Source organism: Xyrauchen texanus, chromosome 3 (assembly GCF_025860055.1).
Source record: "Xyrauchen texanus isolate HMW12.3.18 chromosome 3, RBS_HiC_50CHRs, whole genome shotgun sequence".
NCBI lineage: Eukaryota > Metazoa > Chordata > Actinopteri > Cypriniformes > Catostomidae > Xyrauchen > Xyrauchen texanus.
Genome location: NC_068278.1, coordinates 32,745,783 through 32,766,759, shown reverse-complemented (window position 1 = coordinate 32,766,759; position 20,977 = coordinate 32,745,783). Strand labels below are relative to the sequence as shown.

The window sequence follows — 20,977 nt, the reverse complement described above, 5'->3', positions numbered from 1 at the left end:
TACAGTTTTATGTTGTTTCATTATATGGATGTAGCACTTTGTCAATTGAAAAAAAAAAAAAAATCTATCAATCAATCTGACTTAATTTAAAGCTGACAATGTGGTTTACTGATTCAATCAAATTTGCACCATCTAAAACAAAAGCAGGGGATGCATAAGAAAATATCCAGAGGCTCAAATTAAACTTTACCTTAGTCTCAGACTACAGAAAATTTGATTTAGTTGCATGTCTGTGCATTTTGAATTTGAATGAGTTATTTGGTGCTTCAATCAAAGGCACAGTTGAGCAGGCTTTTAAATGTAAAGTAAATGTGTTACTGTGTATGTGTGTGTTTTTTTTTACTGGAAGGAATTTGAGCTTAGTTGTGTGTTTAACCTTTGTATCTTTTTTTTTTGAGTTGGAAGCAAACCGTTTGAACTTTACGGAAAATACTGATTCAGACACAACATGGAACTGACACGTGCAAACCTGAATAATGAGACATAGCGTGAGAGACTTTACACTGCTCTTGACTTGATATGCACATAATAAATCTCATGAACGTGAAACTTACATCCAACACGAAGTCACGTTTTGGAAGGAAAAGCATTTCCTGAATACAGCAGTAAAGTTGATGAGAGGGAGACTGTATTTACTTGAGAAAGAATTGTACAAACATGTACAGTTGACAGTAGTGGTCTACCGATATATAGTAGAAGCCGATAAATCGGCTTATATTCATAATTTTTTCAGATACATTTTCCTGTTTGGTTGATTTGTTTCTTGAGGGCGCTGAGAATCGGCTGCTTGCATGTGAAGCGACTGAGACATGTAAACAACCAGTCATGGTTCATTTTATTGTTACGTTTATCGTGTTACTACAATAATAGATCAGTATGCAACACTGTCATTTCAAAGGTCTACATATCAGAGCCACGGCAGACACGTTTCAGATTGTAATGTTAAAGTGCTCACCTGTTTAATTCTCCCTCTCTCTCCTCAACAGTTCCCTGTAAATTTTAACTGTCTTGTCTAATGATAAAAGGCAAATATTAATAAAACTTATATTATATACAGTTTGCATATATGCAGATATCTCATTTAAACAGATGTAATTCATGAACCTCACGAAAATCCAGCGTTTTTTCCTGTCGAGCACTTATCTTCCACTGAAGCGCATATTCTATCAGCCAGAATAAAAAAGTCATTTTTTTCCATTTTTATTTGTATAGCGCCTTTCACAACACACAACTTTACAGAAGATCAGGCATTAACAGAAGATAAAATTGTAATATCTATGATGTCTTAGTCATCATTGTGTAGTTTGATAAAATACGATTGTGAATTGTGTTTAAAATTAATTAATAAAATAATAATTGTATTTATAACCCCAGTGAGCAAGCTGAAGGTGATCAAAAGTTCCTCTCATTCACAAATCATGACGGTCTCTCCATAACAATCCAAGCAGGCGATCCAGGCCGTGTAAACTGTCAGGAGATTGAGGCTTGTGGTGGATCTGCATGAGCGCATAGGTGCAACTTAAAATGCTGCATCTGAAACCAGGAAAATGCTGCCTCTGGAGGCTGTATACAGAGGTACGATGAAAATTAGGTGCTTTTCAAACTGTTCAGAGACCAATTTCCTGAAGAGTTACATTCATTCCAGACAGATGTCAGTTAAGACATTAACTGATTATGCAGCAAATCAGCTACCCACGTTTTTTCGTATGCAGCCCAAGGTAAAAGTGCTTCACATATGCTATAAGTAAATGTCTTATTCACTATGCACTGTATGACCAATTGGTTTGATACTGTTTTTTTTTAGAAAATGCGACAGCTAACGTGGACATGCCATCCATGGTTGCTGGGTTACTGTGTGTACTGTTATTTCCTTCTTCCTAGTATATTAACAGTTTCTTCATGTGCAAATAAATTACAAAAATGTGATGACTAAACTGTTATTTACCTTTTAAAATCCAATATTATTTTTCAGTTTTGTGTGAAATTGAGTAAATATAGGGCTGAATAAGAGTTTATTATTATTTTTTTAGCAATTGTATGTTTGTTATTTACTATATTAAATTGTGCAATATGTCGGCATTGTATCGGCCTATCGGCCACCCTGCTCTCTGGATATCTGCATCTGCATCAGCCATTAAAAACCCCATATCGGCCGACCACTAGTTGATAGTAAAAGTTTGTAATGTTAGTCTGGTTATCTTCCTGACAACCTACTGTTGTTTTTTACACATGAAACTATTCTTTAAGTATCTTCTATTAGTTTTATTAAGCAGGGAGGATGATGATTGGACATTGTAAAAATAGCCAAACTCTAACTTTTTAAATGACCAATGATAGTTGGATTAGCGATACACATTTGTTTGTATGTATTTCTGTGTGTGTTTTGTGTGGGAGAGAGAGAGTTGGATGGAGCGAAAGAGTTGTGCATGCATCTCTGTGTTAGGTAACAATCTGAAGCACATCTCGGTTTAATTCAGTTCTGGTAAAACTGCATTCCAGACAAGGCAACGTTTTTTACATAGTGTTCTTAGTAGAACCATCTCATGTCTGTTATACCAAGAACCCATTATAAAGGTGTTACGTAGCACAATCACATGAGAGTTCTAAGAATTCAATAACATATACAACATGTAATTACAAATAGCTCCAAATACAAGCAAATTGTATATATTTATTAAGCAGAACATACTTAAAGTGGCCATATTCTTCACTATTTTAAAATAATGTTCCTACCTGAAGACCACTTATAATTATAATCAAGTTTTGTTTTTGTTTTTCTTTAACTTTGACCCCTAAAATTAAAGAAGCCGTTTTTGCTACTGTAACTTTTAAGACTTCTTCATAAATGACCTCTGTTATGATTGGCTAACCTGTTCTCAAAAAACAAGTACAGATGCTTACTTGTGGTTTGCTGTCAGGTCCAATATTCTTGGTACTGCCCCAAGTTCTTAAAACAGTTTAGTGATGCCAGGATCGGTATATTCTCCGATACTGGCGTTTTTAGATGGATTGTGTATTGGTCCAACGAGACCAATCCAAATCTGAAACTTTGTGTTAGTCTTAGTCATTATTGTCAAGCTCCAAAAATGTCATAAAATAAACATAAAAGCACCACAGACGTAGTCCATATGACTTGTGCATTATATATAAAGCCTCTTGAAGCCATAAAATAGATTTGCGAATTGACAGAATAAAAGCCAGAGGGTTTTAAATGTGCACTCTGTAACTTTTGTCATCATTTAAAATCAATAGTTTTCAGTTTCAGATGCCATTGTAGCATGGTCATGGGATTTTAACATGGCAGCCCCCATGTGCGGACCCTCTCCATGTAGAATAAAAGCTTTTATAAGGTTACTGATATGATTGGAGTCTTCATCTCATGTAAGTTGTCTTGATTTTATACATATGTTTCAAAATAACAATTAATTTATTTAGGAGTAAAAAAAATGTTATGATGAAAAAAATGACTGAGTGCACCTTTAAATTGACTGGGTTCCAAAAAATAACTGTGAATGAAAAGTGAAAAAATCTTCTGAAGATCTGAATCCAGTTACTGCAATTTCAAATACATTTTCACTTATATTAATTCTGCTGCCGCGATATTCAGTAGACTAGTTAACAAAGTTTTTTCTTAATAGGCTACACATGATAGAATATTTTTTTGTTTTCTGTGTTATAATTAAATAATGTGTAGTTTAAGGTTTATGTTTCTTTACATGTAAAAAGAGTACTCCTAATCAGTTCAAGTATAATAAACTGATTAAGCCAAAAAAAAAAAAAAAAAATCTTTATCGGTTAGGGATTGGTATTGCCCGATACAGAGAGTTTAGGCATCTGAATCAGATCAAAGGAGAAAAGTGGAATTTTTGCATCCCTCAAAAAATATGTGCTTAAATGTACCTCACAAATGTTAAGCAACCTTGGTAAAAATAAGCATCATCGACTAGTACTAAAACTATTTTCATAGTCAATTATTCTGTTGATTATTAACCTTGATTAATTAAAAGAAAAAGTCAAATTTAATTTCCAGATCTGTTTAATAAGTATGTTATTCCACAAAGTGCCTAAAGCTCTGCTTCAAAAAATGTGCAAATTGAAGGATATTAAACACTCAAAAAAATAAATGTATGGTATAGATTGTGTGCAAAAAAGGGGTTAAACATAAATGTTTCAATACAAAGACACACATCCTTTCAATGTTGAGCTCTGCTTAGTTGACACACATGTACACGTATGCACTCTCAGTTTGTGGTTTATTTGAAATTAAACAGCAACAATGGTATTTAAACATTTGCCTGCTGTAAGGACAGGCTGTTTTACAAAATGAAAATACTTTGCATTACACATTACTTTGAATTTATGACATTTACATATAGGAATATTGTATTAAAATGTAAGTAATGTTCTGAATGAAAACACTTCCCAACAGCACAAGCACGGTGACACAGCAACCAAGCAACATGAAGCCAGATGCTTGTGAACTTCAAAGAAGCAGTTAATATAAAGTGCTTCCATGCTTTGTTGGACTTGGGTCATACACTTTTTCAGTTTGAGCTTACCCTGTGGTTTTCCTCATTTTCTAAATGCAGTTTCACCACAGAAATAGTTTTTCTATACAATTTCTTAAAAATGTTTTTACAATACAGGTTTCCCAATCAGGGCTTTGTGAACCCTAAGGGTTTTGTGAAATGCTGAACCAAAAAAAAAATATATATAAATAAATTATATATATATATATATATATTTAAAATAAAATTACTGTAAGAAAATATTTAGTGTAACTAAGTGAACATGCAAAATGTTAGTAAAATTCGTTATTCATAATTTTTGAAAGCTAAACATGTCATAAAATCTTACAGGGTACTATAAGAAAATATTTTCGATCAAAGGGGTTCAGCTGACAAAAAAGTTTGGGTACTCCTTTACATTGACTTCACTTCACTGATGAATGTTCTTTGTGTGAGAGCATAGACTCAATTACATAATCACATTTGTTATCTACTGTTTTTATTAGTAGTTTGGGCTCAACAATAAATAATTATTTTATGCTGGACTGATCTGTTTTAAAAACGTTTACTTTTAACAAAATGTTGTTGTACAGCATGTTCCATAAAAATATTAATATTTTTCATTAAATATTAAGTTTGGTTCATGAAAAACACTTTTTATTTGCAATAATGGCAAATCAAACAGCTATAATATAACGTAATGTCAGCTGTTGTTATAGATTACACATTTTTGCTTTAAAACAATGACAGACAATACAAATTCATATTCAATATTCAATTTGTAATTTTCAATTAGTTTAAATCAGTAGAATTCGCACAAATATGTTTCATATATAAACCAATTGTTTAAGTTTGTAAGGCATAAAAACACATGTACACGATCAACAAATTTAAGATAGCGGCAACGGAGGAAAGTCCCGATAGGGTGAGTGACAGGTCCTCCAACTGGCCTGAAACTCTTTCACATTGGCCTGGGGCCATCCTTATTGTTAAGCTCTAAGTAGTTCTTATTGTTTTTATTGATTAGTATTTGCAGCCTTATTGCTTGCTTTACAGAGATGCAAGTCTACCACACAGTCAGGAATAGCATAATATACCATAGTGGATTAATACACTAAAAAGTTTCTAAAAATATATTTCATGTGGTAATATCTAAATCAAATATTTGTCAAATTATTTAATATTACTGAATCAACCTAAATACATTGATCGCACAAATGGAAGTTATGTTTAATGGTCAGATTAGGTACATATAATTCTTTGAGTAAACTACCAGTATTCACTTTTAACATTGAAGTATTTCCTCTTTGTTTTTCAATAGGAATATGATATATAATTTTTTCCTTATTACTTCACCATGACTGGACAGGACAAATAGCAGAATACTGAATAGAAGAATTTACTATTTACAAGCTAATACTAAATAAAAGAAGTTACTGTTTACAAACTAATACTGAATAAAATAAGTTACTATTTACAAACTAATACTAAATAAAAGAAGTTACTGTTTACAAACTGATACTGAATAAAATAAGTTACTATTTACAAACTAATACTGAATAAAAGAAGTTACTATTTACAAACTAATGTTCAAGGGCTGCAGTTCCAGGTTCTTTAGGTACGCTGGAAAAGAGCCGTCTCAGATTGGCACATTAAATTGACCTGAAAATTACCAAAAATGCTGTGTGTGGAAGTGAAACACCCTGTTTACAAAAGATTGTTGGAGACAAACTCAAAAATTGACACAAATTATGATAACTTATGGATTTTAGTTGTCATTGTAGCCTCTAATCTAATATAGCCTGATTGCGCCGCACTGTTGGTAGATTTGTATTTCACTTAGGCATCGCAAAACCCCTGAAGTCACAAATGGTTGATTTTAAATTCCAAAGTGAAACGCCAGTGACAAATACAGTAAAAGGCCAGAAATGTAACTATTGCTTATCTAAGAGGACCCTGTCTTGCAACACCGTGGTGTGTACTGGTTCTTTGGATACAGTACAATACCTGTAAAACTATGCAGTGCTGCTAATGGAATTAATCTTTTATCACATAGGCCTGTATCGCTGTTCTTTGCAGCTTAGCTTCATTAAATGGTCTAGATGGACTGGGTAGGGTGTTTTCAGTTTTGAAAGTACATAATACATCATGTATACTAATATACATTAACCTCCAGAAAATCTATTTTCCATGGTTTCAAGTCACCATAAAATTCAACATGAAAAAGCATACATGTCTATGATTCTGTGTACATTTTTTTCAAAGGAAAACAAGTTTGCTTATGTAATTTTCTACCAAAATGTAAGTACTTTTTTCACCTCCTAAACTATTTTCATCGCCAAGCACTCTTATAGTATTTTTCAACTACTCCATTTCAATCACCTGTCATAAATAGACCACTTTTCACAATGCAATCGATGCAACATTTTGAGTAGCCTAAAAAGATTTTTATTGCATTTATTGCATTTCAAATGACAAATGTTTTATAAACATATTGTCTATACTGCATAAGAATAGACAAATATCAAATTGAGCATGGAAGATTAAGAAAAAGACTATTGTCTCAGGAATGTTATTTTGTTATATATATAAAATGTGTATCTTTCCAGTATTTTACACACAGATACATATATTGATAAGTTAAGAAACTTAGGTACCTATAAATTCTGTTTTAATTTATTTTTTATAAATTCTGTATTCAGCAATTTGATAAAAAAAAAAAAAGGATCATCAAAATGGTGTCTAATCAAATGAATACATTTGAACTTTAAAGCTGTACTAAGGAGTGCTCTCTAGCCACATCTGTGGTTAAAACATAAAATTGCAAGCAACTTGTGAAAGAACATTTCACGTGAGTTTTGATTCGGCGCTGCTCTTCTGCATTGATGAATCTCATGATTTGAGGTTACCTGTTTGCCTGTGATCATGATCTGTTTGCCTGCTATTTTAATTTTGACATTATGTTATTCGTTTAAACATTTATAACCAAGATATTACTTGTTTTTATTTTACTAAACTCATCAATTTGAGAGGCAAATCTCATGACATGGCTGATAAATGTTCAATAGAAGGCTTGTACAATGTTTTATTTACGTACAATTATATTGTGCAATTATATTGTAAAGCCTCAGTAGATAATGCAAGTGAACCGTAATACTGCAATAGTAAGTTTATGCACTGCACACAGTGTAAACTAAAAGCTCAAAATACTAATAATTTGAACTCTGATTTTTTAAGTACTCACTCAATAATGTCATTTTGTACAATTTTGACCAAAAAATCTTCCATTGTGTAGCTTTAATCAAATTAAAATGGAACAATAAATATTCAGCCAACATTGCAATTTTTCATCAAATTAAGTGCTTTTTTACAGATCTTCACAGCACAGCCCACAACACAGCAATGGAGGTATTTTTGCCAAATAAAATGCTGCACAATAGAGCATCACAGATGTGATATATTTCTTTAATTATTTATTATTATTTTTACTACTTATGTGAATATTGAATATTACATTATTTTTAAGTAATATATATATATATATATATATATATATATATATATATATATATATATATATATATATATATATTTTTATTTTATTCACTCGTCCATTTAAATTGGGCTTTTATTTTGCAGAAAACTGAGTGAGGCCCCTTCAGTTTCTGTGTGTTTTGAAGGTAGTTTCTCACTTCTGATAAGCATTTAGCAATATGGCCTAATGTTTTTATTAAACCACAAAAGGATACAATTGTATTGCATTAATATATAGTCTGTATGTGCTGCATGCTTCTAAGTGAATGTGGACTCTGCTTTTTGTTATCACGTATGTATGAACAGCTAGGGTTTCCAAGTCTTCGCCACGTAAATATGGGAAAATTTTGTGTGCTTAAATAGGACTGTGAAGGGGATTATTGTATCCCAAATATGACAAATTCCATGGTGATTTGTAGTAAACTAATATTTTTTGCTAAAATCACAGGGCCCTAGAAACTACAGTGGTTTGCAATAAAATATCCATGCATCAGTCCAGTCATGTTAATTCAGACACTCACTCAAAAAAATGAATTGTTGGATTTACTTAAAAAACTTTGTCAAGTGGGTTCCACGTAGCTTTGTTAAGTAATCTCAACAAAAAAATGATGTTGCATTTACAAAAAGGTTTATGTAATGTTGAAAAACATTCCATAAATACAATGCATTTAAATTTGTTGTATGAACTAAAGAAATCCTAGTAAAGTCACTATTACATACTATAAATATACATTTACAGTTTACTTAATGTTAGGATTTCTTGAATTTACGAACATTTAGTATGCAATAAACTTTTTTTATGGATTTCAGTTACATTGTAATTATAATATTTTATATTATAATAAGAAAACCATTAAATAATGAGACACATATTTTATACTTCAGGCTTACGAGAAGGATCAGCTGGATATGGGGAGAGAGCGAGCGATAGGGACGGACCCGTCTCTCGCTCCTCAGCCAGATATGTGCGAGAGCCCCACTATGAAAGAGTGGGCGCTGACTCCCGAAAGTAAGCGAGGCGAGCGCGAAGCATTTTACCAGAAAGCAGATTGCAATGCGCGTACCCGCCCCACCCCAACGCGAGAGCAGCATGCTCTTCCCCCAGACAAACAAAACAAAGTGATGCGTGTCCCTCTCGGATATAGAGCGGAGGCAGGGAAACACAAAGGCATCGTTTGTCTTGACTTTCTGTCATATATATATATATATATATATATATATATATTTTTTTTGTTTTTCTTTCTTTTTTCCCCTTTTTTCATTTTGAAAGCAAGAAAGAGAAAATAGAAAAGGTTCACTGCGCACTGCCTAACAGAATCTAACTCTTAACAGAGGAAAGAAAGTTTGACAGGCTCGTGATAGCACACAGCACAGAATGACACTGAAGACGAAAAATCTGATGATGCACTGGTGACGCGTCTATTTATAGCCACTGTACCAGGTGCGTCCAATGATTACATCGGCAGAGGCTATAAATTCGAGTTAATGTTCATTGACGTGTTGCATACATAATCACAGCTGGTCACAACTGAGACGTGTTCCCAAAGCGCTCTTCAGCGCAACATTATAGTGAAGCTTTTTGTAAAGGGAACAACAATTAATCTAAATGGGCAAGAAAAAAAACATAATGTGTTATCAGGGAGGCAAGTTACTGTTAACAGAATAAATCCAGTAATTCAGTCAAACTTTCCTGATGTTCACAAAACAGAGCTGGCCATATGCTTTTGAATTGACTTCATGTCATCTGTAGGCAAAAGTGTTGTCCATTTTCTGTTTTAATTGTTTGACGGTTGTCCTTTTTCTGGATTTCAGACAGCAGTGCCAATCTCTCTTTCTCTAGACTTTCTTTGTCTTCTCCAGCTGGATATTAAGGATATACATTTACTTCTGCTTTCTTAGGCTTCTTGAACTGGATTGAATGTGTGCAATCACCATCTGGTATACTCTGACCAAAATGGCCATGCATTAATCTGTAATGCTTCAACAATTGAGATTGAGTTTGCACTGTTATTTTAAAGTCCTTACACCACATGGTGTGAAAATTTCACATAACTGATTAAAATTAAAAAAGACTACAGAAAAAATATGCATATCTAGAATCTGACTAAAACTGATAACCTGAAGTACAAAAACAATTTGGTCTTCTACATCAGTTTATTAAAAACATTTTTTGGCAGTATTTGTCAGGATGTCAAAATATAAGTACCTTACAAAGTTTCTGAAATAATCTCTTCAATCTGGTTCATCTGTTTTACACAGATCATCTACAATGAAAGAACATGTACAGTATATTGTAATAGAAAAGCGGAGCCAGACTATGACATAAACTTACATCCTGAAGTAATAAATATATATAGTGTAATACATATGCTTTTATTGGCAGTATTTTTCAGGATGGAAAATGATTTAAACAAAATATTCATACCTTACAAAGTTGGTAATATAATCTCCTCAATACGCTTCACGCTTTTGCATTTACATACGGTGTGCGCAAAGGGACATCCTTTTTTGGTTTTCTTGTATTTGTGCATTTCACTAAACAATGATTTGTTGACTGAAGTAAATGCCTAAAGTAAAGGTGACAAGACGTTTTTTGTTGAAATAACTAAGTTGAATACACTTTATGCTGTTGCTTGTGTTTGTTTAGTAATGTGAACAAGAAATTATTCAGTAAAACTGACTCCAAATAAGTTATTTTTTTGGAGTGCTGTTCATAAATGATTCAAACAAATCATTGAAGTACCATGACAAGGGAGGGTGGCTTTTTCTCTTAAGTGTTGAACAAAAGTTGAGGAACATTACGCATTATCACAGAACATTATTGTTTGCATGGAGTGTTGCATAATTGTTAGCTTACATGATGAAATACAAACAAATGTTTTTGTAACAGTGTTGGGGAGTAACTAAAAGAAGTTACTGTACTTACTTAAGTAGAGTGACAGTTGTTGTCTGAATGGCCTTTACTCAGAATAGCACCATATTTAGGTTTTGACAGGAATGAAAATGATGCTGTGAGGAATGGACAGTCTCTTCAATGGATTGTACTGTTGTTTAAATTGGTGTTGATCGTTCAGCTGACTAAACATTGAAAAAATAAAACATATTTCCTATTTCTACATTTTAAGGCAGGGTTTTCCAACCAGGGCTTTGTGAACCCCTAAGGTTTTGTAAGGATAAGGGTTTTGTTTTCATTCTCGTCAAAAATTAAATCTCTAAAGTAGTGTTTCCCAACCTTTTTTGCCTTAAGTACCCCAACAGCACCATTAGTAAGACTGAAGTAACCCCTTTATCGGCACAAAACAAAAAGGATGTGCACAAAAGGCAAAATATCATTAAACATTTTCATTAATATTGATGATTACTGATTAGTCAGTATTGGTTTGATCTACTGACATCCCTTTATCAATATCCATTTGGGCTGGGTGATAATAAAGATTTCCCGATTTGATTAGATTCTGATTCAGTTTGATTAATTTAGGTATATTTCAGTCATAATGTAAATTTAGCTTACATATGAAAGACATTCTCTCTCAGCTTATTTATACAGAAGACCTTCTAACTCGGTACATTACGAAAGATTGGTTTTATACATTTTAGTTTTAGTTTAATTAAGTTTTCCATAATTTTGGTCACATCTTACCTTTTTTAAAATTTACAAATTCCATATATTCTATTAATAAATATGATGCCTTTAAACGGCATCTATTAAATTGCATAATTATGTTTTAATACATGTTTTTGTTTACTTGTGATGCACCAAAATAATTCTGGACACACTGGGCCGAAAACTGAAACCAAAAATTATTTTAAAATAGACTTTGTCATAATAATAGTAATAATAATAATAATAATAATAATAATAATAGACATTATTATTAATGAAACAACAAAACCTAATTTTCTATAACACATTCTACAGATTTCTTAATAAAATAGAATATACAGAAAATAATTATATAAAAAATGTGTAGCCTATTAAGAAATCCTTTAATTTTAACTGGATGGATAATGCAGCAGCAAAATTAACAGTAATTCCAATAAAATTATGTTAATTAATATTGCGATTAATAATTTTTTTTAGTTCATTTTGAAAGTGCTGAAATTTGACACTATATATTATTTTCTTGTCAAAATGCATTTATTTCCATCTTAGTACATAAAACAAAACAATATGTAACAATACTTTACATTGCATTAATAACATTAAACTAACAAAGCCTTCCACATTATAAAGATAGAAATGCACTAAAATACACCAGTTCAAGTAACATTAAACGTTTCACAATGTGGAATTGGGAGGTTGACTAATTGAAAGAACTAGTCCCCTCATAGGTTGCATTTTCATTGCAATGAGCATTACATCTCTTAAACTCTCATCCTCCACAATATTAATCAGCTGGTAGACTGTGGCTATCTGCTTTGCTACAGCAATCGTCAAGCCACGTTCATGATTAGTGTCAGGGCTTTAACGCAAGCATCAAGCACCGTTTTGAACTCCACATGAAAAGCGCATGCAGACAAAAATATCTCATTCTGAGTTTGTGAAGATTTGACGTGCTTCTGTGGTAATTAAAATGTGTCTTACATAGGCTGAAAAATACTTGATTTCTATCACAAGTCCCACATGAGCTTGTTTTGTACATCAAATAGTGTTAAGAGGTACTTTCTCCATCACTCACTGTTGTGTGTGTTTGTGGTGACAGCGGACACATCGCAAAGGTTCCACCCTTTTCCAATCAGTGTTTATGCAAGTTTTTGCAGTATTAAGGATAAATACATTAATTGCGATTAAGAAAAATTAAAGTGTAAAACATTTCCAATTAATCACATTCGTTAACACATTAATTCTGTCAGCTCTACTATCAATATAAAATATATATTATTAAGAAGATTTTCTTTCTTAGATTCAATGTAGTTGTTTTGTAGTGTAGTTTGTAGTCTATAACTATTTTATAAAAAAAAAATTCAAATAGGTAACTTGATTGTAGTTTAGCTACTTTAAATAACAAGTTGCTTGTAGCTTGGGAGGCTAGTGCAATTTTAAAGTAGCTTCCCAAAAATGTGTACAAACACAGAGATGGTTCTTATATATACATGAAAGTGTATAAATATTTAGATAGGTGCTAATGTTAGCATATGTACTAGAATCTGACATCTTAGTCTGTTTCTGTAAATTAATGCTGCACTAGTGCTCATCCATTTCTCATGTTGTAGTGATATGTGTGTTAACTTGCTTCTGCATGAATGAACATGACCCCGTGACCCTTTGAATGTTAAATCTCATATACGTACAAACATTTAACAGGACTATTGTTTCAGTATTGTCTTCTGAAGCTAAGATGTATCCTACACTCTGCGGGAAGTATGCTTACATGAAAAGTGCCACTAAAGAATTAAGACCAAAAACTAGGGCTGGACGATAAAATGATATCGATATATATCACGATAAAGAAAATCCACAATAAGCTTTTGAGGAATTTTCGATATTTACTGCGTGTCACTAAAACACAAGTGGTTCGGCTTTCTCAGGCTGCGTTTCCACTGGGGCGGAAGAAATCCGCTCAAAGGCGCTCACAGCGCTAGGAGAGAGCTTGCAACGCACCGCTGGCAATCTTATGATCCACCTTACGAGCGTGACGCTCGGCTTTCATAGGAATGAAATGAAAACGCTCTCAGCTTCGCTCACCATGCGCCAGTGGTAACGTAGGGTCAGACTGGATGAACTTGCTAATGCTAGCTGCCTTGCTAACGATTAGGTTATGTCGGACAGATTGATTCCATCCGCACCGCAAGTTTTCATGACAACGGTTGTGCCATCTCATCTTCTCTTTTGAAGAGCGCTACAGAACAACAGTGATGTGGACAACAGCTCTGATCTTTCTACGCTGTAATCTTGAATATTGTTCTCTAGCACCAAACATGCATAATGTCTGCCCTGTCCCGCTCCGTTCGCGTTGCCTCTTTTCCCTGCATGCGCCGCATGAGTTTACATGGTTTCAAAGCACCTTTTAGACCATAACATTTTTCCCTTCTAAATGTATCTTTATTAATCAGCATGTTACGAGCCTTTAATAATAAACAAATCAAATAAACAAATCGATTTCTGTTCTAATTTTGTGAAAATTAATTAGATGTCTGGAATGGATAAGGAAAGACTAAAATTATTAGTTGGTAGACTAGTCTCTCACTTTAATGAAAATATACAAATTTTATTTAAAAATGTTTAAAAACGTTTTCCAAATTTTCTCTTGGGACACCCCTGAACCCACATTCAACATCATTCCACAGTCACAAGGGCTTCTATGCCCCATACTTGGGTATCTGAATCTAAAGAAATATAAAAAATATTTTATTTTAATGTAAAAATATTCCACCAAATACTGGACTGCTGTCACTATGCTTCAGAACAATCAGATGATCTTTTAACATTAATTTTCAATTGATAAACTATAAAATATTTTAATATTTTGGTAAATGATCCCGCAGGCCCTACTGCTTTGGCCGTCTCTGGAGCCCCTGTGCAGTTTTGCAGAAACTATTTTGACTGTTTAGAATAAATATTTTCTTCTTTTCTTCCGTCAACTTTGAAATAAAAAAAGCGCAATGTGTAAATGTATATCGTGATAAATATCGATATCGAACAATATGAAAAAGATTACCGTGATAACAATTTTGGCCATATCACCCAGCCCTACCAAAAACATAAACAATTTATTTCTGTTGTTAAAGATAGATATCTGATGAACCTCTTGTGGCATATCAGGGCTCCAGACTACAAATAAAATGGTCACAAAATAATTTAATGCTACTTTAATTTAAAATCTAGTCGCCATTGGTGACAGTCGGGTTGTGTGCGTTTATATATGGTTTCGTCAGATATAATCTTGTGAGTTATTGAATACATCTATAGAGCGCGCACCACCAGTGTGTCTCGCGCTGCTTTTCACTCGTTCTGTTTCTGACAGGCTCACTGCATTACGCGGAACAACCAACTCAGCACGAGAGAGCCTTGACCAAATGACTCTTTTGAACCGGATGTTTTTCATGAATCACCCAAAAAGAACTGAGGGTTTGAACTTAGGAGCTCAGAGTAGCCGTTTGAATCCGCAGTGACCTCACAACTGAGAGTGCAGACATTTCAAACTAAGAGTCCCATGCTTATTTTGGGCTTACTTTATGTAATTATCTGTAACGTAGATTGTGAAGAGCATTATTAAATAAATAACAATTATTTATCTCTTATATTTGTATAAATTATGAAAGGAGTGTGAACATTTATGAGACAAAAGTGAATACAAACTTATCTTCTGAACTATATATACTGTATACTGCATTCAGACAAAAGTGAATACAAACTTATCTTCTGAACCATCCAGTATCCATTTTCTGTATACTGTTTATTAAACCTCCGATTAACAGGTTATCAGCTGTCTTCCTTTTCTTCTGCTTTCTATCTTGTTTCTGAACAGCAATCTAATCAAGCAATTCTGTGATTTGGTGACTAAAAACATCCATTTGGCTCCTTAATGTTTCAGTTTAGGAGTCAATGGCTCCTTAGTCATTTTTTTAGTCTAGAGCCCTGCATATTGTTTTATTGAGATGTCAGGAATCCTGGAGGCCAGGAGGGGGTTCTTGGGGTGGTTGTAGTGCTAACAAGAACCACTTGCCAACCAAAGAGGCCTTGATGCATGTGTGCATGTACAAAACGGCTGTTGACAGCAAACAAGAATGGTTTGTTACAGCTCAAACTGGTTGGTGTGGTTTATCTCTCTTTCTCTTGTGCCAAGTCCCAATTGGCTTTAAATTATTGTCACTGTTACAGAGGAACATTTCTAAAAGAGAATTTGTTGTTATTGGCTCGACCAGTGACAGGTGTCTCATGCACCATTACTTTCCAGAACTGTGGCGGTCTTGTTTTTTATTGTTATATTTTTTCATTCAGTTTTCATCAATCTTTAATAGTTATTTGGAATATTTTTATGCAGATGTTCCAAGAAGTTTGAGAGGCTTAGTCACAGAGAGTGAAAGTTAGTGAGCCTGCAAACTTGCATTTCTACATATTTTTAAGTTAAATTTTTTTTTTAATTAGTTGCCTTTTGGATTTTTACATTTTGTTTTTCAGGTTTTGTTCTGGCAGGTTTAAATGGCTTTTGAGGGATTCAATTCAAATCAGCAACCAGGAACATCCAAATGTCACTAGTAGACAAACTGACATTTATGAGCTAAAGTCAGTTGTCTTCGATTAATGGTCATGCATTAGCAAAAATAATGAAATGGAAAATGAATTTATGTGCTTTTAAGAAACACCATCATAAGTGAATTTAAGAATTTGTTTTAGTCTGGCTCTAAAGTGCAGTGCTGACGTGCTGCTAATTTTACATGCATCCTGCATTAGAAAACTCTCTGAAAGGTTAGAGGATGTTGGGTGGGTAATTTGTGTAGACATACAATGAGATATTCTTCAATGCCAAATTGATAAATTGATTTTCTTGCCCCCTCCATTGTCAGTTTATAGGTACACAAATGTTCAGTTAAAGTCGTCATAGTTACTGTTGTAACCTCATTCGTTGTGTCGAATGAAGTGACACAAGGGGTCTTCCTGGGACGCCAAACGTACCTCTGAACCTGAGAAAAGGCCAGTGTCAAGTTGGCAAACAGAATTTGCATGCCCTGCCCTGGACATACAGGTATAAAGGGCAGCGAGTGCCAGTCAGGATTTTGCACTTAGGAGCCGAAAATAAGGTACGACCATTTACAGTGGTAGGTCTAGTGCTGTGGCAGGAGGGACACAACGTCTCGTTCCTTCCCTCGGGGAACGGAGGTTACAACAGTAACCATGATGTTCCCCTCTGTCACTCACTCTATGTTGTGTAGAATAGGGTCCCATATAAAAACGCCACGCACTGACCGTGTTACGTGAACAGTCGAGACAGGTGCAAGCAGGCTACTGCGTGCTAGAGGCACCTGTGTCAGCTACACGTAGCCCTCCCCAACACCCCCAAAGAGATGTCACATACAGACCTTAGGTTCTCCACACCCCTGAGGGGTGACAAAGAGCTGCTCAGAAAATCTAAAGCTCTGTGTGCGGTCCAAATAGATACGCAAAGCACGTACCGGACAGCGTAGCGTTTGCAAGTCGTTGCGGGGTCGTAGGAACCTTGGGCACGTAGCCTGGTCGCGGCCTCAGGATAACGTGAGAATGTGCCGGACCGAACTCCAGGCAGGTGTCGCTGACAGAGAACGCTTGCAGGTCCCCAACCCTCTTGATGGAGGCTAACATGATCAGGAGGGCCGTCTTCAGAGAGAGGGCCTTGAGCTCAACTGAATCAAGCAACTCGAAGGGGAGTCTCTGGAGGCCCGAGAGGACCACTGAGAGATCCCAGGAGGGGAATAGGCTAGGCCGGGGAGGGTTCAGTCTCTGGGCACCTTTCAGGAACCTGATAATCAAGTCGTGCTTACCTAGGGACTTGCCATCTACTGCGTCGTGGTGGGCTGCGATAACAGCTACATACACCTTCAAGGTGGAAGGGTACAGCTTCCCCTCCAGCCTCTCCTGCAGGAATGAAAGCACTGACTGAGCTGCGCACCTCTGCGGGTCTTTGCCTCGGGAAGGACACCAATTTGCGAACAAGCGGCACTTTAGGGCGTAAAGTTGCCTGGTGGAGGGAGCTGTAATTTAGACGTGGAAGTACGCATCCTTCAGGTCTACCGCCGCAAACCAATCTAGCTGTCAAATGCAGGTTAGAACTGTTTCTGCATGAGCATTCTGTGTAGTCCGGTTGAGAACTTGCAGGTCCAAGATTGGTTGCAACCCGCTGCTTTTTTTGGGTACGATGAAGTAAGGGCTGTAGAAACCCTTCTCCATCTTGTCTGGAGGGATGGGCTCTATTGCATCCTTGAGGAGCAGGGTGGAGTTGAGCGAACACTGTTGAAATGAGGCGGGAGCCCGGCGAACTGAATCGCGCAGCTGAGTCGGATGGTCCTGGCCAGCCAGCGCGACGGATTGGGAAGTGACTTCTGCCTTCCCTCCACGCGAGGGAAACTAACGGGCCAATCGCTTTTGATGTACCGGGCGGGGCTTCGCTGCAGGGGGAGCAGGTAATAGCGCGTCGGGAGGCAGAAGTGCGTACCGGGGCTTGGGTGCTGAGAAAAGACTCAAAGCACTTACCTTGCTCCGCTCACCCAGCAGGGGGCGGGTTAGAGACTGAGGAAGAGGTCCTAGAGAGGCGTGTTCGGAACTCTTCAGCGCTGGCCTGCCGGGGCTGAGCAGTTGCTGGGCCGGAGGCGAGGGAACTGCGTCCGGGGACCCGGGACTGTAGCGTTTTGGGGCCAGGGTGCTGTGAGAATGATGGACCTGCAGGAGAGCCATGGCATGCAGGGTGGAGGCGGCCTGTCCGGTGGCGCTGTAAGCTTTGGATGTCAATGATGACATCATCCTACAGGCTCTGGAGGGGAGTACTGGGCGGTCCCCCCAGGTGGTGGCGTTCTCGGGACACAGGTGGATCACAACCGCCCTATCCACCTGGGGGACTTCCGTGTACACGTGGGCCACCCCGTCCAGGGTAGTGAGAGCTGATGAGCGGAGGGGTCGGTTACGGGCAGAATAAGGTGCCCTCCACGAACATGTCAGCTTGTCATGCAAGCCCGGAGCCGAGGTACCAGTCGTCAAGCTGCAAAGGCTGTGAGGAAGACAGAGGGTTCCAGTCTAAGCCCATGCTCATGGCAGCCCGGGCAAGCATGTCGGCTACCTGCGCATCCACCTCAGACTGGGCATTCTGGCCCGAAGGCGGCAGCCCAGTCGAGTCTTCCGCGTCAGATGCCTGGACGCTCTCCAATGTAGCTGCGTTGTCATCATCCAAGTCCAGGGGCTCAAGGGAGAATGCCGGCTTGCTGTGAGGCGAGCCGCACTCAACCCGAGCTCGGACGGAAGCGAGCGAGCGTATTGGGGCGGGTGGTTCGTGGGGATTTACCCAGCGAAACCGAGCCCATCGTTATCCTCATATTGCCTGCATCGCCAGCCGGGACGTCCTCAATCCCGTGGGGAGAAGGAATGATGCGGGGGGCGGCTGAATTGGCATTCACCTTGAGAACGGAGAGCCGCGACCGCAACGCTGCCATGGTCATGTTCTTGCAATGAGAACATGAGCCATCCAGGAACACCGCCTCAGTGTGATCGCTGCCCAGGCACACGAGGCAGCGTCCGTCGCCGTCGGTCTTGGAGAGAAATCGACCGCATTCAGGAACAACACAGGGGCGGAAAGGCATCTTGAAAAAGACACGTCCTGGAAAGGACGTTCAACGCCGCTGTGTATTGCTCTTTTGTAAGTGAAAAACTCAAACCCTTAGATAAATCAAACTCTTTTAGGAGGAGAACACTCTTTTAAAAGTGAAAAGAGCTGTCGAAGCACCCAGGGGCATAGACTGCACAGCATGCAGAGAGAGAGAACGGCAGCTGGAAACGCGCCTTAGATCCAACAGCAATGTTTCTCGCTGACAGAGGGGAATGAATCAGTGGTGACTGACTGGCACTCGCTGCCCCGCTTCCCTTTATACCCGTATGTCCGGGGCAGGGCATGCAAATTCTGTCTGCCAACTTGACATTGGCTTTTTCTCAGGTTCAGAGGTACGTTTGGCATCCTAAGAGGACCCCTTGTGTCACTTCATTCGACACAACGTTGAGTGAGTGACAGAAGGGGAACAGAAGTTTACATTAAAACAAATTTGTTATCCACTCCACAGATTTAATATAAGCAAACTATATTTTTTGCAAGTCGTTTGAGACATCTACTTTGTGCATGACACAAGTAATTTTTCCAACAATTGTTTACAGACAGATAGTTTCACTTTTAATTGACTATATCTTAATTCCAGTGTGTCAAAAGTTTACATACACTAAATTAACTGTGCCTTTAAGCAGCTTGGGAAATTCCAGAAAATTATGTCAAGCCTTTAGACAATTAGCTTCTGATAGGAGATATACTGAATTGGAGGTGTACCTATGGATGTTTTTTAAGGCCATCCTTCAAATTCTGTACCTCTTTGCTTGACGTCATGGGAAAATCCAAAGAAATCAGCGAAGACCTCAGAAACAATTGTGGACCCCCACAAGTCTGGTTCATCCTTGGGAGCAATTTCCAAATGCCTGAAGGTACTATGTTCATCTGTACAAACAATAGTACTCAAGTATAAACACCACCGGACCATGCAGCCATCATACTGCTCAGGAAAGAGATGCATTCTGTCTCCTAGAGATTAATGTAGTTTGGTGCAAAAAGTGCAGATCAATCCCTGAACAACAGTAAAGGACCTTGTGAAGATGCGGAAGGTTGACAAGTTGCTATATCCACAGAAAACGAGTCCTATATCAACATAATCTGAAAGGTTGCTCATCAAGGAAGAAGCCAATGCTCCAAAACTGCCATAAAAAGAGAGTACAGTTTGCAAGTCAAATCAAATCAAATCAAATCACTTTATTGTCACACTACCATGTACACAAGTGCAACAGTAGGTGAAATTCTTGTGTGCAGTTCCGAGCAACATAGCAGTCATGACAGTGACGAGACATATACCAATTACAGTAAACAACATACTTACACAACACAATTTACATATCAAATGTACACATACTTACACAACACAATAATTATATACAATGTACAGTAGACAATACACACAATATAGAATACACAATATACAATAAGTGGGAGTATATGAAATATATATAAGTAGTTGAATTGAGAATATGTTGACAGTCCAGTGTGAGATTATAGATTAATAAAGTGCAGTGCTAATTATTGATCCTGATAGATCAAGTGTTCAACAGTCTGACTGCTTGGGGGAAGAAGCTGTCATGTAGTCGGCTGGTGCAGGTCCTGATGCTGCGATACCGCCTGCCTGATGGTATCAGTGAGAACAGACCATGACTCGGGTGGCTG

At 37.0% G+C, this 20,977-nt stretch overlaps 1 protein-coding gene across 1 annotated transcript in view; it reads left to right on the top strand.

Moving 5' to 3' along the window:
* LOC127628611 (androgen receptor-like) overlaps positions 1-20,977 on the top strand; it is a 132,315-nt gene that overhangs the window by 3,094 nt on the left and 108,244 nt on the right. The gene's annotated exons all lie outside the window — the stretch shown is intronic.